Source organism: Phoxinus phoxinus (assembly GCF_949152265.1).
Source record: "Phoxinus phoxinus genome assembly, chromosome: 23".
Taxonomy (NCBI): domain Eukaryota; kingdom Metazoa; phylum Chordata; class Actinopteri; order Cypriniformes; family Leuciscidae; genus Phoxinus; species Phoxinus phoxinus.
This window is the reverse complement of record NC_136898.1, coordinates 10,470,708-10,486,650: the sequence shown is the minus strand read 5'-3', so window position 1 is coordinate 10,486,650 and position 15,943 is coordinate 10,470,708.

Sequence of the window (15,943 nt, the reverse complement as noted above, 5' to 3'; positions counted from 1 at the left end):
TGCTAACTACTGCTGAGATGAGAAAGAAAAGATGACGACTAAAGTTAGCTGTCATAGTTAGCACTATCCGAAAAACACTGCCTTGTAAACAAACATAAAAATAGATTAAAATGCAACAGACAGTTTGCTCAGTGCTGCTGAACTACCACAAGGCTAACTGTTATGCTAACAAGGGAAGTGTTGCTAACAACTAGAAGTAAATAAAGAAAAGGCTGTGTGGAATAAAATTGAATTTTTCTGTTATGTCAAGCAAGACTTTTACAATATGAAATGGCTTGACAAGTGTTTTTGAAATTTCCGACTGAAACAGAAAGTTTAGCTAAGACATATTGAAGGGCCTGTCCCCTTTTTTAATAGCAAATAGGCTTTAAGTGATTAGCTTGCTATTGATAGTCTGTTGCAGGTGGCAATAGTGGGAGAGGCATTCTCATTATTAAAAGCATTTGATTGGACAACATTTTTTTATACACCTCTAAGTACAAGATTAGTTGTCAATAGGCCTAATTTTGGTCTATTTCCCACAAGATGAAGACTGAACATTTAAAATGCATAGAGGGGAGGCTAGCTGTAATCAGTGCTGTTATTGTTAACTAAAATTAAAACTATTAAAAACAGTTTTTGGTAATTAAAACAAGGCTGAAATCAATTAAAATAAAATAAAAAATATTAGATTAAAAACGAATATTTGAATAGATGATTTGGACGTATAGGATGAAAAACTTGAACCTTAAAAAACTTAGTTGAAAATTAGAGATAATGCCTTTGTCTAACTGAAATAAGTTAAAAGGCAGGGTAGGTGATTTGCTTCAACAACAAAAAAAAGTGTTATGCTGGTTGAAAGTTAAAATATTCGTCCAATCATAGACCTCGTTCCGAGAGCTACAATAGGATGTCCCATACCAGCCTACAACGTATGTATTTCCATACCTCCGCACACCCTGCTCGCGCAGACATCACACGTCATCAGCGCGTTTCATGCTATGCAGATCCCTCAGATCATTAGGATCACATCAGCTAGAAATACCAAGGGTTCACTCAAAGCGAGGAGTCTGCTTTTAGCTATTATGCCAGCCGCAGCTGGAACCAGCTTCCAGAAGAGATCAGATGTGCTCAAAACATGTAATGTTCTATGTAAAGCACTTTGAATTACCATTGTGTATGAAATGTGCTATATAAATAAACTTGCCTTGCCTTGCCTATGCAGAGTTAGACAGACGTCAGTCACCGAGCACTGCAACCGAAACAGCAGCCACCTTTTACAGTTCCTTCTGAACCAAAACAACAAGCTTATGCTGCATTCACGCCATATCTACAGTAATTTGTTATACTTTGAGCGGTTCTTGACTCGATTTATGTTTTTAAATGGCAACAGATCAACGCCGAAATGATTCAGCAGCAGTCAAGTGATAGGCCTACAGGTCAAAACTCTTTAAGTTATGTTCATTATTATGTTGTGTGCTTTGAGACATGAGGTAGTTTAACGCTTTTGTTTGTTGTACACGCGTTCATGTGTTTTGGAGAAGGCGTGGTTTTGAAGACGCTTTGAAGGAAGGGTGGTGATATTATGCTTTCAAAGCTAGCTCGCTATTGCTAGCCTCTACGAAGACTACCGACCCTACCTTTAAGCTGAAATACTAAAACTAAAATTAAAATAAATCAAACCAAAATAGAAATACGGCAAACACACAAAACAAAACTACTCAAATTTATTCAAAATAATTATTAAAATTAAAACTGGAAAAAAAAGAAAGCTAATAAAATATGGATATATTATATCCCAAAATATGGATAAATACTATTACACTATATAAATACAACTAAAATAACACAAGGAAGTCATCATACGGGCTATATTACTATAAGGTCAAGAATTTTGAAAAAATGTGTTTTCTCTAACAGTGGTTTTGTATGACCATTTTAAACTAAATTAAATTAAATAAACTAGATTATGTTTTGTAAATTCAGTCCTCAAAAAAATCCAATATAATCATATTTTTGGAATAGCTGTCTGCCAAACACAATGAAAACCACACTAGCTGGCTAGAGTCACTCTATACTGTAATTAAGGGCGATTTTAACTGAAAAGTTGAACTGCCACATGTTAAAAAAATTATACAAAAAGGTCTGATATTCTATATTCATAATATTTTGCAGTTTCATTCATAGTTATGCATGTCTTAATTATTTTAACATTTAAATTGAACTTAAAAGCCAAGAATAGACTCTGTTTTACTGTGCCAACTTGACCCATACAATGTGAAAACATGCCCCAATAGCAAAAGGTCAGCGTGTGTTCAATGAAGTGTTTTAGTAGTCAATAATATACTTATATACAATAAAATAATACTAAAATATTTTACTTAAGTAAAACAGTGTTACATACAGTATACTGTAGCCCCAGTCTTCTTGTATAAGAGTCCAAGAATGACTTCAAACATAATCTGTAATCCACAAAAGAACTCTATAAAACTAGAAAAACACAACTCGGACTATAATTGAATGCAGTTTTGCACAGCGCTGTAGATGGACAGTGTATTGCAGTCGAATGTTTACCTTGTAGCGGCATTGTGTAAACAGAATGAGAACAAACAGCTGATGTACTTTGGAGAGATAGAGGGGCTCGCGGCTTACATCACTTGCTCATATGGATTTTGTGTCTTAAATTGCGGGTGACCTTATGATGTCTCCAAACGGCTGGAGTTCATCTTTCAGTACACAACTAGAGGTAAAATAGAGGAGAAAAGGAGGAGGAGGGGGGAGAGATGCAATTCTGACAGGGGAATATGAGAGAGGGAGATAGAGGGGGAAGGGAGAGAGTAAGACAATGCGAGGAAGAGAGAAATGATGGACGAAGGGTTCAACAAATGGCAGTGAACCTGTGGCTTCGCAGCGCCCCGAGAACCCAAGTACTACACAAGCACGCATACATGGCAACACTCATGAAACATTAATAATCTCTATTGATCACATCTGTCCTTCACAGGGTGAATGTGACACGCATGCTCTCGCATACACAAACACTTACAGATGCACCACATGGGACTCCATCCAAAGCTATCGAGTTAAATAAAAGGAGGAAGAGCCTTCATGTTGATTTCTTCTAAAATATCCGCAGCCTTCTCTTTCTTCAGTATTGCATCTTGAAGCCTCAGAACTGAGGTGTCAAAGAGTCACACATTTCATTTATCGTGGGACAAGGGGAAAACTCTTCAACATCTATTGCTTTCACTATCTCCCCATTTCCCACAATAAAATGCGGCGCAGGCGACCGCACAAGGTCACGGGCATAGAGAGAATTAATATTTCAGTCTTTATGGGTTCCCTCCTCTCGCCGCTCCTCGGGACAGAATCTATTTCCAGGGAGAGGAGAATAAGAGATTGGAGAGAGCGGCCAGCACGAAATGGGCATGAAGAAAGACCTCTATCACCAACTTATTTGAAATTGTAGGAGTTGAATTGTAGGAAACATTTACTTGTATGAAAACATTTGGTTGTGGAAGAACAAATCAAAGTTTGTGAGATCTTGTTCATATTTAAAAGTTGCATGCAGGAGGGAATGTAGAGGTTTTCTAAGGTAGTACAGCTTAAATAAAAATGTAATTAAAAAAAATCCCATTTAGGATCTAATATACATCCGCCACCAAGTTGCAGTTTGGATTTAAATAGTGATTTTTAAGAGTCTATGATTGGATCATTATTGCAGTGATTATTATGTTTCTAGCATGTTATGTTTGGCAACAGTTCTTCAAACCATAATTGATGGAGTGTGTACCTTTTCATTTCTTAAACAAGACACATCATGGCCATATTCCAGGATGACAATGTCAAGATTTCTCAGGCTCAAACTGTAAAAGAATGGTTGGGAGGGAGCATGAAGAATAATTTTCACATGAATTGGCCTTCAGACCTTTAAATTCATTGAAAGTCTTTGGGATGTGTTGGAGGAGACTTTACAGAGTGCTGGACTCTTGCATTGTCAATACAAGATCTTGGTCAAAAATGTATGCACCTCTTGATGGAAATAAATATAGCTTTATATAACTATCACTTCTTGCCTTATATTTGCATCTTAGTTTGAAGTTATTTGTGTTGAGATCTTTCCACTCATGTCTTGTCATACTTGGCTCCCGAATTGAATTAACTTTTGCATATCAATTTGAGCATCTGAATATAACTGCTGGTAGAGTCACATTTGACACACTGGCAAATTATAACCTCACACGAGTGAAATGAACTACCATAAGCGCCGAAGGGAGCAATAAACCCGCTCACTGCAAACATGCTACAGTTATGTCAAAAGCGACCTTTAGGATGACAGCCCACCCAGCGACGACAGTCTGCATTTCCATACCCAGATGTAACAAGTTGATTAGATCGGGTTAATTGGCCTCATCTGCCTTGGATCCATAGACATCATGTTCCTCGCAAATTGCAGCACTCACGTCAAACTAATCTAGCTAAATTCACTCCGCGGCGACGCGAGCATGAAAGGAACGACTGTCGAGCATCTCGTTAGTTATCAGAAATGTATCTAGCAATCTCTGAATGTTAACTCCTCTACACATCCAATTCAAACACTTTATTTAACTTAAAAGTTTGCGGTTTTCAGAGCTGCACAAGGAAGGAAATGCATCCGTAATTTGTTTAGGAGCATGGACAGGAAATGCACAGATGAATGGAGTCTGAAATGTAATTTTTAGGGCAAATGCGATGGGTCTGTCCCAGCAGGAGTGGTACCGCAGGCACCGAGAGCTATAACACACAGCGTCCAGCTAATGGACACACGCCATTACAGCGCTTTCCACTCGGAGAACTCAGCAGGTTATATTTCATCTACATGCTCTCACTGAGTTCCAGATGTTGACCCTCACATACGCACACAAACATGCCCTGTGTGTCATCACTAAGGTAATGTCTACAAGTGCTCTGTGTTTGCTGAGTGGTCTGAGGCGGTAGGCCACAGCGTGAGCGGTGTATGCACACACAAACACACACTCTGCTCTACTTGCTGCTGATAAAGATGACCAGGCAACGAGGAAAAATGTTCATTCTTTCGACTTGACTGGATTCACCTCTGGCTGGCACATAGAAGGGGAGGCGAATGAGATGAGGAAAGAAAAGAGCAGAGGAGAGCAGGGGTCCAAGTCTCACTGCTGGGGAACGGTTTGAGAGACTCAAGGGCTTCATAGCCGGAGAGATCGACATGTCAGGAGCTCACACACACACACACACACACACACCCCTGCAGGTACATCTGTGATGTCTCCACCTTACTGTGCTTTGTGTAGACATTGTCTGTTGCAGCCGCTACAGGGATAGACCCTCAAAAGGAGCCAGGGATTTTCCAGCTATATTATCTAGCTCAGAAGCTTTCAAACTAGGGACTAGACTAGAGAGTTCTAGGAGAAAACTTTGAGAAAATAATAATGTGTTTTTAGGACTATCAGGGTCAACTGTAAAACTTTGAATTTATTGTAAAAAAATAAAAAAAACCTGACAAATATTGCCTTTTGCTCTATACATCTAAGTTTTCTATAATAGTGGGTAGAAAAAAAAGCTTCAAACCAATAACAGATCATTATTTCATTTTGCACAATGTTACTATTTCTGTCACAAAGTCTAAATGGGTCTTTATACAATACATATAGGGGTGGGCGATGTACCACACGATTAGAAACAGTAGAAATTTGTCAACCGATAGAGATTTTTGGATTATCATCTCTCTCGTGACATTGCTGTGCTGCAAGCTTAACGTTTGCATGCGCTTTTAAGCATTGAGTTTTAAAAACAAGCGATTTTAAAATGTTGAAGTGCAATAGGCAGCGAAACAGAACTCATTTAGTTTTAGAGCGCCGTCTGAGAGACGCGCACACATTAAACCGCTGGCATGTGTATTGAACAGTTATTTTTTAACGCCTTATTTGCCTTGAAAGGTTAAATACACACACATGTGTGTTTAGATGGATAGATTAATAGATAGATAGTTTGTCTGGAGGTAAAACGGAAAGAAAGAAATATAAAACGGCCCAACATGTCCATTTGATGTCCAACACACCTAGTGAATACACGCACACAAATGACACTCGTGCAGAAATACAAGCTCTCGCACACAGATACCGCAAGCACAAAGAGGTAATTTGAGTAAATTCAGCCAGGCTCTCCTCCAATGCCTAATGGCGATTCTTAACTGCAACATCTGTCTATCTTTCCCCCTGGAGGACCACACTTGTTGGGTACATTTGCTTGTTTTGTCTGCACTAACCCTTTTACAGTCCGCATTCGGTTTTATGGTGAGACAACAAAGAGATGGTGCTCTAGGAGGGAGGACGAGGCTTGGGTGTTCTTTGTATGCGTTGAGAAGCAAGCAATCATTTACATGAGCAATTTCAGCTATAATTTAAACTTTCAGCATTTGGCTTTTCAGCCCGACAACAGCAGAATTCTATTTTAAAAGAGCAATAATGACAGATTTTGCAATATCTGCCCATTTATAGCAAAATGTATGTATGTGTATGTAAAAATATCTTAAAGATGGGCACAATAAATTTAATTTCTACCTTGCTAAATTTTAACTGCTTTTGTTTTAGTCAGTTTATGCAATATTCCTTCAAATGTATTCACCCCAGTCAATTTCGTTGATGCGATTAACTCTGCATCTTGCTGTTTTTTTTTTATAGAACTAGCAGGCTCTGACAGGAAATAGCTAACATACAGATTGCGCAGCTTCTATTATGTAGGAGGTAGTGGCAGAATCACACTGTCAATGCAGCACCGTAACAATGTTTTATGGTTCTTTGTTATCTGCAACGGCTTCCAGGAATCAAAAGCACCACACTTGCCTTCGCCTAAATCAAGGATGCAGTTCAGGGCTAAGGATGCCTTGTGGCACTGCCGAGGTTGTTGTCTTTTGTCCAACCGCTCCTCGCTAATAATAATATAGCAACCGTGCAGGAGCGGAGAGGATACATCCTAATTTACGGATGCTGATTAGCTGTCAGTAGAGGAAGGGAGAGAAATGACCACCCCCTCTGCGCTCCAGGAACGGCAGGTACAAAGACTTTAACCCTCACACCTCTCCTCCACACCTCCGCCTCCTCTCTCTCTCTGCTTCTAGAAGTCTCTCAAGGCCCCTGTAATTTATGAGCCCAGCGTGAGGTGCCTGTATGGCTCACCTGTAGGTCAGAGTCATTCAGTAGCATGCAGAGAGATAAGCAACAGATGATAAGCATGCAGAGAGCTTTCTCGCAGCTTGACCACACAGTTCCCTGCGGTCCGTGCCGCATACAAACACACACACTTACAGAGGCATGCTCGCTCTACTCTATAGGGGATAGAAATGTCCGCATTCACACTGCTTGTGCATGCTAACATAACCAGATACATATAGCTAGGGCCAGACGGATTCTGCACACATTTTTTTCCTGCGGATTTCGAGGGAAAGTCTGAAACCGGAATTTGGCTCATTTTAATATATTTAATATAGATATATTTTGAATTAATATTTGTATACTTTATTCAAATTCAATTATATATTCATCAAATATCTACCTACCCGCTTAATTACCAAAAAATATATATATTTTAATAAATTTTCTTAAAATAACAAAATCTTAATTCATTTACACACACGTTGGGCACATGCACCTCCCATGTTATGGGGACTTTCCATATACATAATGACTTCTATACTGTACAAACTGTATATTCTATTCCCTAATCCTAACATTAACCCAGCATAGAAAACTGTCTGCATTTGAACATTTTCAAAAAACATCACTTGGTATGATTTATAAGCTGTTTTCCTCACGGGGACCAAAAGAATATCCTCACAAGGACAAGGATTTTGGATAATGGCATATTTTACATTTTGTCCCTATAACGCAGGGTATACCTGCACGCACGGTTAAGGAATTTATCTGAAAAAATTATTTGGCTAAAAAACAGCTACAGGTTCTATTTTATGCAAAAAAGAAAATGCAGAGAAAAACAAAAAGCACACAAGAAAAAGCTTACATTGACTACACTGATCAGTATTACTATTACGTTGGTTCGTTGGTCCACCCAACAGGTGGTCTGTCCATCCATCCATCCAATTTAAATATATATATAATAGTAATTATACAGGTATATAACAGACAGACAGACAGACAGACAGACAGACAGACAGACAGACAGACAGACAGACAGACAGACAGACAGACAGACAGACAGACAGACAGACAGACAGACATAGATAGATAGATAGATAGATAGATAGATAGATAGATAGATAGATAGATAGATAGATAGATAGATAGATAGATACGTAGATCCGTAGATCCGTAGATCCGTAGATCCGTAGATCCGTAGATAGATAGATACCGTAGATAGATAGATAGATAGATAGATAGATAGATAGATAGATAGATAGTCCTAAAAGACAGGGGTGACCTTGCATTACCTGATGATATTCTGTGTCTTAATTAATGCAGAAGATCTGAGCTCAGTCAAACAGGCCCGCTGGGTCCCAGCATGAGGGGGAACAATGAAAGTGTGTGAGAAAGACAGAAAGCTGATTGATTTGGTTTAGAAGAGGAAAAGAAAGCTGATTTCGCTACGAAAATGAAGTAGTGATGTGGAAATGTCCAGAATCAATCTCTATTATCAACCACTGCTTGAGCAATTAGCTCACATAAAGCAAGCTGATGAATCGGTTTGCTCTGCCATAGAAGCGGAAGGGGTTAGTAATTGAGATGAACCGCTACGTTCGGCTTCGCTCATTAAACAACCCACAAAGGCATTATTCAGCAGTCATTCAAAGAATTTATCAAAACAATTGAGCCACAAAATGGCATGAAATAATATTTTCTCTATGGCAACAGGAATCTCAACAAACACTCAATTGGTCTGGGTTTCACAAATCACACTTAATGTAAAATATCTTGTACGAGATTTCATTTCAAATTAATTACCAAATGATGAGATATTTTTAAAGACTTACACAATTTATTCGAATTACTTAAATGACTTTCACAGTCTTTTAGAAGCAGAATGAATGCAGTCCGATAACTGGCATTACATGTATTAAACATCAATATTAAGATAAAAACATATGTCCTTCAATTCATTCCCAATGGATGAAATCAAGTTCCAACCTGCATTTTATCCTCATTCAATATTATTTACCCAAAAATATGTCACAATATGGAAGAAAAATGGATTGCGGTAATTCACGTTGACATTAAATGGTTAAATGACATCAGAGGTCAGCACTGGCATATCCCACAGCAATCTGATACACGATGATCTCCAGAGGAGCGCAAGAGAGAATTCTATGCATTCCGAAATCAGAATTGATCCTAGACTGAGGCTACAGCTAGTACTAGTACACATTAAACCAGTGGGAAAAGAAAGAGGGAATCGAAAGGATGCCGAGACACACAACAGGGGTCCAGAATAAGCCACAGGCATGACTGCAAAGCAATACATGAAGTTCTAGCAATCGAGAGTTGGAGGTCTTCAACTTGCCAGTGGTCTTAGAGTGCCAGAGAGAGTTTTTCTCCAATTTCGTCTCCCCCTCTCTCTCTCTCTCTTTGTCTTCAGCATCCAAACCACAGGAACATTCCAGAGCAAAGTTCACTGAGGAAATCGATTTCTACCTGAGGCGTTCGTTGGAAGTGACGTGGATTCGCTTGATATGGATGTCTGCTACACTTTGGAAAACGCAGGATCTCGGGTGGTGTGATGTGACTCTCCCTTTTTCTATTATTTCATACTCTTTTCAAAGTGCTTGAACACATCAGGTTTCTCTCTCTCTCTCTTTCTCTCTCAGACATTCTGCTTCACTCGCACTTTACCTCTCATTTCCGAAGGCTACGATTCAGAAGATTCCGAAATGGAAGCTTAAAGTCGCATTGGAATATGCTATTGAGCAATTGCTGAGAAAAAAACTCAATTCTTGTCAATGTTAAACTTAAATGATTAGAAAACTCAAATACGTGGGTATTATGTTGAGTAAGGGGAGAGGTAATTCACAAGCAGAATAGCGTAAATCCTTCTGGCTGTCCTCAGAGACTTAATGTGACTATGAATAGAATTCAATCTGAAGCAAACTGATCCAGGAACCGTGTGTGAGTTGGAAATGTATGGTGGTGTGACTGTGAGCTGGGCTCTCGGGAAAAGGATAGAGGTTAGCTTCAAGATTAGCATTAAGGGCAATTCCCTTATAATGCCTCCCTAAATTAAGGAATTTTGAGCATTGCATTTCTCAAAATCACACTTTCGCTGGCAGGAAGGCAATTCTGAGGTGTTCTTCAGGAATTTATGGGTGCGTGGGTGTGAGAAAGGGAGTTAGCAATCATCGGCGTGCTTATCCCTCAATCTCACCCCGCGCCTTTTCTTCCAGCCCTGTTTATGTTTCGCATTCCACATACAGTATGTCTTATTGATTAAACCCCTTCTCAATTTCAGCGCAAATGAGTCCTCAAACCACTCGCTACCCGAATTCAATTTTGCAGACAACTGCGGAGAGTAACCCTAATGGATTATTTTCCAAATAGGCTTCAGCCAATGTTTTAAATCGCTTGTTTAATATTTCAGCGACCCCCACGCTGCTGTTTTCTGTATTGATTTATATCAGGGTTCCTATACACCCCTTTATAGCGGGACACAATATATTACAGAATTTAATACTTCTCAAGGACCTCATTCCACTTTTTAAATGACCAAGAAACACTTTCATTTTCCTGGACTTGTGGATCCATCATAGGCCGATGCTCCACATGGGAGATTCCGGAGATAGTATCTGAGAAAAAGGGAGAGAACAAAAAAACTAAAAATGAGAGAGACCTGTAAACAGGATATGATGTCATTTATCTTCTACATGGCTCAAGCGAATACAAACAAACCACTACAGGATGTCACAACCATCCCTTCCTCCTTGGACTTTTCCAGCAAGCCTTTTAAAGAGCTCGGACGGAGAATCCTGTCACGTTCGGCCTGTTTTGAGGATGATTACGGAGTTGGCTCAAGCTTCCTGTAGGATGGGAGTCGCGTTGAAAGCGGATGCCCCGGAGACTGATCCGAGATCTGCTCCGCAGGTGCTGAAAATGGAGCCTGAAGGCCAGCAATCACCCAGAACAGGACTGTCCTTCCTGCTTCCTGCTTCCAGTTCAGCGCAACACCTGTCAAACTCATTAAGTCTGAACGGGAGCCAGGAAACATCATCGGGTAACTGCTCAGACACGAATCCGCCACACGGATAACAAGCTGATATCGTATCTCGGTTGCGGAATGTCCACGTCGGTTTGCTAAGGAATGCATTCATTTGTAGGAATTCTGTCTTAATCTTTTCACGCAAAGTCCATTGCAGACGGCATAATGGCATCTTGTTCTCGTTGCTGCAAACGCTGAAGTTGAGTTTAATCCGTTTGTCCATTTGGGTGATTACATTCATTAGGAAAAACTGAGAGCTGCTAATTACATTAGCCAGATTCAGTGTGAAATTGCATTAGGAGCTTTTCAGTGGCCTGTGAGTGAATACACCGCCACACAAACGCACACACACGCGCATTCATACATATGCAAACGCTGCAAAGAACATAATGTAATTCCAGCAGTTCAATGCAGAGACTCTACACGTGACCTGAAACTCATATCTTACACAGTGTCTACACTGGAAGCAGTGAAGCATGAGAAGAGAAGACAAAAAAATTTTAAAAAATGTAAGTTTGAGACTAGACTACCTTTTTTGGTTTACTACTTCTTTTTCCATAGAAATACATTAGCCCAGAAAAATGGACGTTGCATGCATTATTTGAGAGCATGTTTGTCTTTATTTATTTTTTATCACATAATGATACGCACAATATGCTAGATATTCATATGGTTAGATTTTTTTTTTTTTTTAAATAAGTAAGCCTGAGACCACAATTGATGTTACTTAAATATATGACAAAAAAAGTTATTTGTGATTTTTATTACTTAGATACTAAAAAGATATTTGTGAACAAAATAAATGTTTTATATGAATGGGAAGAAATATATGAAATTGCGAAGAAAATACGCCCAATGGAAACAAATAAATTTCGCAAAAACTCCCATTTATCGCAAAAGAGTTATTACACTCACATGAGGTGGTATTTCAGGCAATTCGAAAAATAAATATTTCACAAACCTGCAATGGAAACACCTCATATGTGCCGCTCACAAGTATAAGGGTCTTTCCTTGCCATTAATGCTCGAACAACACGCGCCTAGTCTCCTTCGATTAATAATAATGGCCAGTGCAGTGGCTGGGATATAGCCTAAATAAACCTACCAACGTCCGTTGGTATGATATTTGGAATGACTTATCGCGAGAGGAAAAAATTACGTTTTAGTCGCATAACATAGGTTAATGGAAACGGCGTCATTTCGCAATCGTTTTTTGTCGACATTTAGAAAAAAAACACAAAAGTTTTGCGCAAATCTGTAATGGAAACGCCTTGAGGTCTCTCTCTCTCTCTCTTTCTCATATATATTTTAAATAAATAAACATTTACTTGGACCCATTTATGCTGAGGGCTGTCTTTTTTATGGAGAAAAGGTCAGCTGTGTTATATATACATACATACATACAAACATACACACACACACTATACACACAGCCTTAGGCTGATAACACAAGCTTGCTTTGATGTAATGGTCAGAAGTTATTTAAATAAAATTCAGATTCATAAATGCACTATATCTCAAATCTATAAATGAAATAATTTTATTTCAAATGGATAGGAAAAATTTAAAAAATATATAAAATTAAAGTCCTGGAACAGCTGTGCAACATTCCACAGGTAGAAATCAGATATCAACCAGTAAACTTAAAAATGACAATTATCCCTCAGCATCAGTAAGTCCAAGTAGGAATCATTTTGATTTGCTCTTGCTCATAGACGTTCATCACACAATATTACAGCCAATAACATACATAAAAGTACATCAATCTATATCAGCCACACATACTATATCACTCTCACATCCTCAAGGCAAGCAAGAACACACCGCTACATATATCAGACTGTATCGAGCATTGATCGGTCTTGGACGTGCATGATGGCAACAGATGCTGAAATGAGCAAGCCTGCAGAATGGATCTTCTGGGTAGTGCTCTTTGCTCACTGGTGCATTACAGAGGGCAAAAGTCTTTAAGCCTCTGCCCAACAACTCACTAAAGCTTTTAAAAGACCATGATCTCTGAGCAGGAAGAACATCAGTTTGATCAGGGAACGCCAGCTGTGCACAGTGTTAAACAAACCCTGCTGCAGCTCAGACTTCTGGAAGTTGAGTTAGCTTTTATTCCAACTGTAAAAAAGGGCTTCATCTGAATGTAACAAATTTTGAAATATTTTACACATAACAACCATCGGTAGCTATTCAGGGCGCTGTCATCATCTCTCGCTGTTTTGCCAAAACGCATTTCAGCTTTGTATATGTGTGTATTGCGCTGTCATCTCCCCATGCAGTTCCGTTCGGCTGCTAGGCTGGAATAATTTAATACCTTTAGACTGCATGACCACATCTGAGCTACACTGAGTGTGTGTGTGTGCGTGTGTGTGTGTGTGTGTGTGTGTGTTGTTTTGTACCAGTGAAGAAATTGTGTGCGCTACAAATGACAGACATTTACTGAATAGAGCTCACAAAACAAGGCGCCAGGAACAGGAAAAGGGTTCGACAGAACAGAAGAGTACATCTGAATGGGTTTGAAATCTCTGTGAAATTGCTAGCAATCATTTCAATTAGGTGCACTCAGACATTTTTACCTGATTAAAAAAGTTTTACACACGAATCCTCCTGAAAACTGATGTTTAAAATGATGTGCTCTTACGTGAGATAAAGAATCCAGTCATTTCAGTGGCTTAATAAAAGCTGTTGTACTTCACGTGGAGCAGGTACCCTCATGGAGGCAGCCATTTTGAGATCATATGACCAACCAAATACTGTCACATTTAGTTTACAGAGAATTTATTTTCTTTTATAATATTAACATTTTAAAGGGGTCCTATTATGCTTTTTTACATTCTACAACAGTCTTTAGTGTGTAATGTTACTGTTTGAACATGAAAAAGGTCTCCAAAGAGAGTTATATTCTCTATATTAGCAAACACAGTTTCTGAACTCCCTGACATGGCTCGATTGTAGATTGTAGCCTCGATTGAGTTTTCTTCTGAGAACATACACATCACAATATTCCTCATATAAATAATTCCCATTGCGTTAGTAGTGTGTTGAAACTCACGGTTATTGTAAGGGGCGTAACATTTCCGTAGCATGCTCGAAGCTGTTTACCTATCAAAACCCACTGATCCAACTAACCAATCAGAGCACATTGTGCTTACATAAGGAGGAGGGGCTTCATAGAGACAGTCACGGGAACTAAAAGGAGCGTTACTGACAGACTGGGAAGAGAGGTGCTGCAATGATGTAAAAAATGTGAAAAACAATGTGTTTTTTAACTTTCAGACATGAGCACTATTGAGAATTTGGATGAAATATTTATTTAAATACATTTAAAAATTGCAAGTGTAATATAGACTTGTAAATATTACTGTAGATGTTATGCCAATGCATAATTTTTAACAAAATTTAAATAATGAATCAATGCATCATCAATCCTTCTTGCAAAAAGTGTTTTTGTCTTATCCTGATTCACAGTGGTAATCCTATAAGTGTTTATATTTTAGACCTGATGGAATAGTTTTCGCTGGAAATTGTTTATAAATGTCTCTCGCCCGTGCGCGTCTCGCCATATCCATAAATAGAGAAAAGTTGCTCCAGCTATTTTGACGCATGTATAGAGTGGAAGTGCCATAGGTTAGTTGTCACAACGAGCGAGAAAAGTTGACATGGACATGCTAATTCTTGAACCTCCAAGAAATTACCTGTTTAAAAAAAAAAACAGAATGGAGGAGAATCTGCTGGCAAAAAATAGAACGCGACACAGCTCGTAATAAAACAAGAATCAACATTGGCATGGCTTTTTGGAGATGGCGAGAACTGAGGTATTTGAAATGTTGCAAAAATAAAGGTGAAACTCGAAAATTTTGAATATCGTGCAAAAGTTCATTTATTTCGCTGCATTGAGGCAGTAATTCGTGCAAAAAGGGGCCCAAACCAAGTACTGAGTACATATACATGATTATACCTTTTCAGAGGGCCGACATTTCTGTATTTAAAATGCTTTTTTTTATTGATTTCATGTAATATTCAAATTTTCTGAGATTTTGAATTTGGGGTTTTCATAAGCTGTAAGCCATAATCATCAAAATTATAACTTTTGCACGATATTCAAATTTTTCGAGTTTCACCTGTAGATGGCCTTTTTTATTCAACAGGTGAGTAAGGTATGTTATTGAACAGATAACATACCTATTATGGCATTTTATATGTAGAAGGGTCATGGTTGTTGTAGCGCTGTGCTAGATTTTATTTTCAAGGAAGTACCGTGAATATTATACACTATTACAATGTGACAACGTGTTTTTACAATGCTTTAACTACTTAAAATAAGTTAAGCAATTTCCAGCTATTTTTTATACGTTATACAAGATTCAACTAATTTTTAAGTCAGTTTTAATGTAATTTAAGTTGAAATTACTTAAAGGGATACTCCACCTTTTTTTGGATTCGAAAATGCTAAAACTCAACTGTTTAACTCTGGGGGAGTTGTAAAATGAGCCTATTTCCAAAAAAAGTGGAGTATCCCTTTAAACATCCATGTTGATTGTATTTAAAAAAAAATAAGGCAGCAACTTTTTTTACAGTGGGTAACATCTTCAGCTAGTAAGATTGAGATCCTTTCCATTAAAAATGGTTATATCACTTAAGCCTAGAAGTGAATGTTTTATGAGCCCATATTCATCCGCACAGACATGTAGCCGAAGCATAACCACAACAATGCTCTTTCGCAAAATCAATGCGGTTTTGTTTT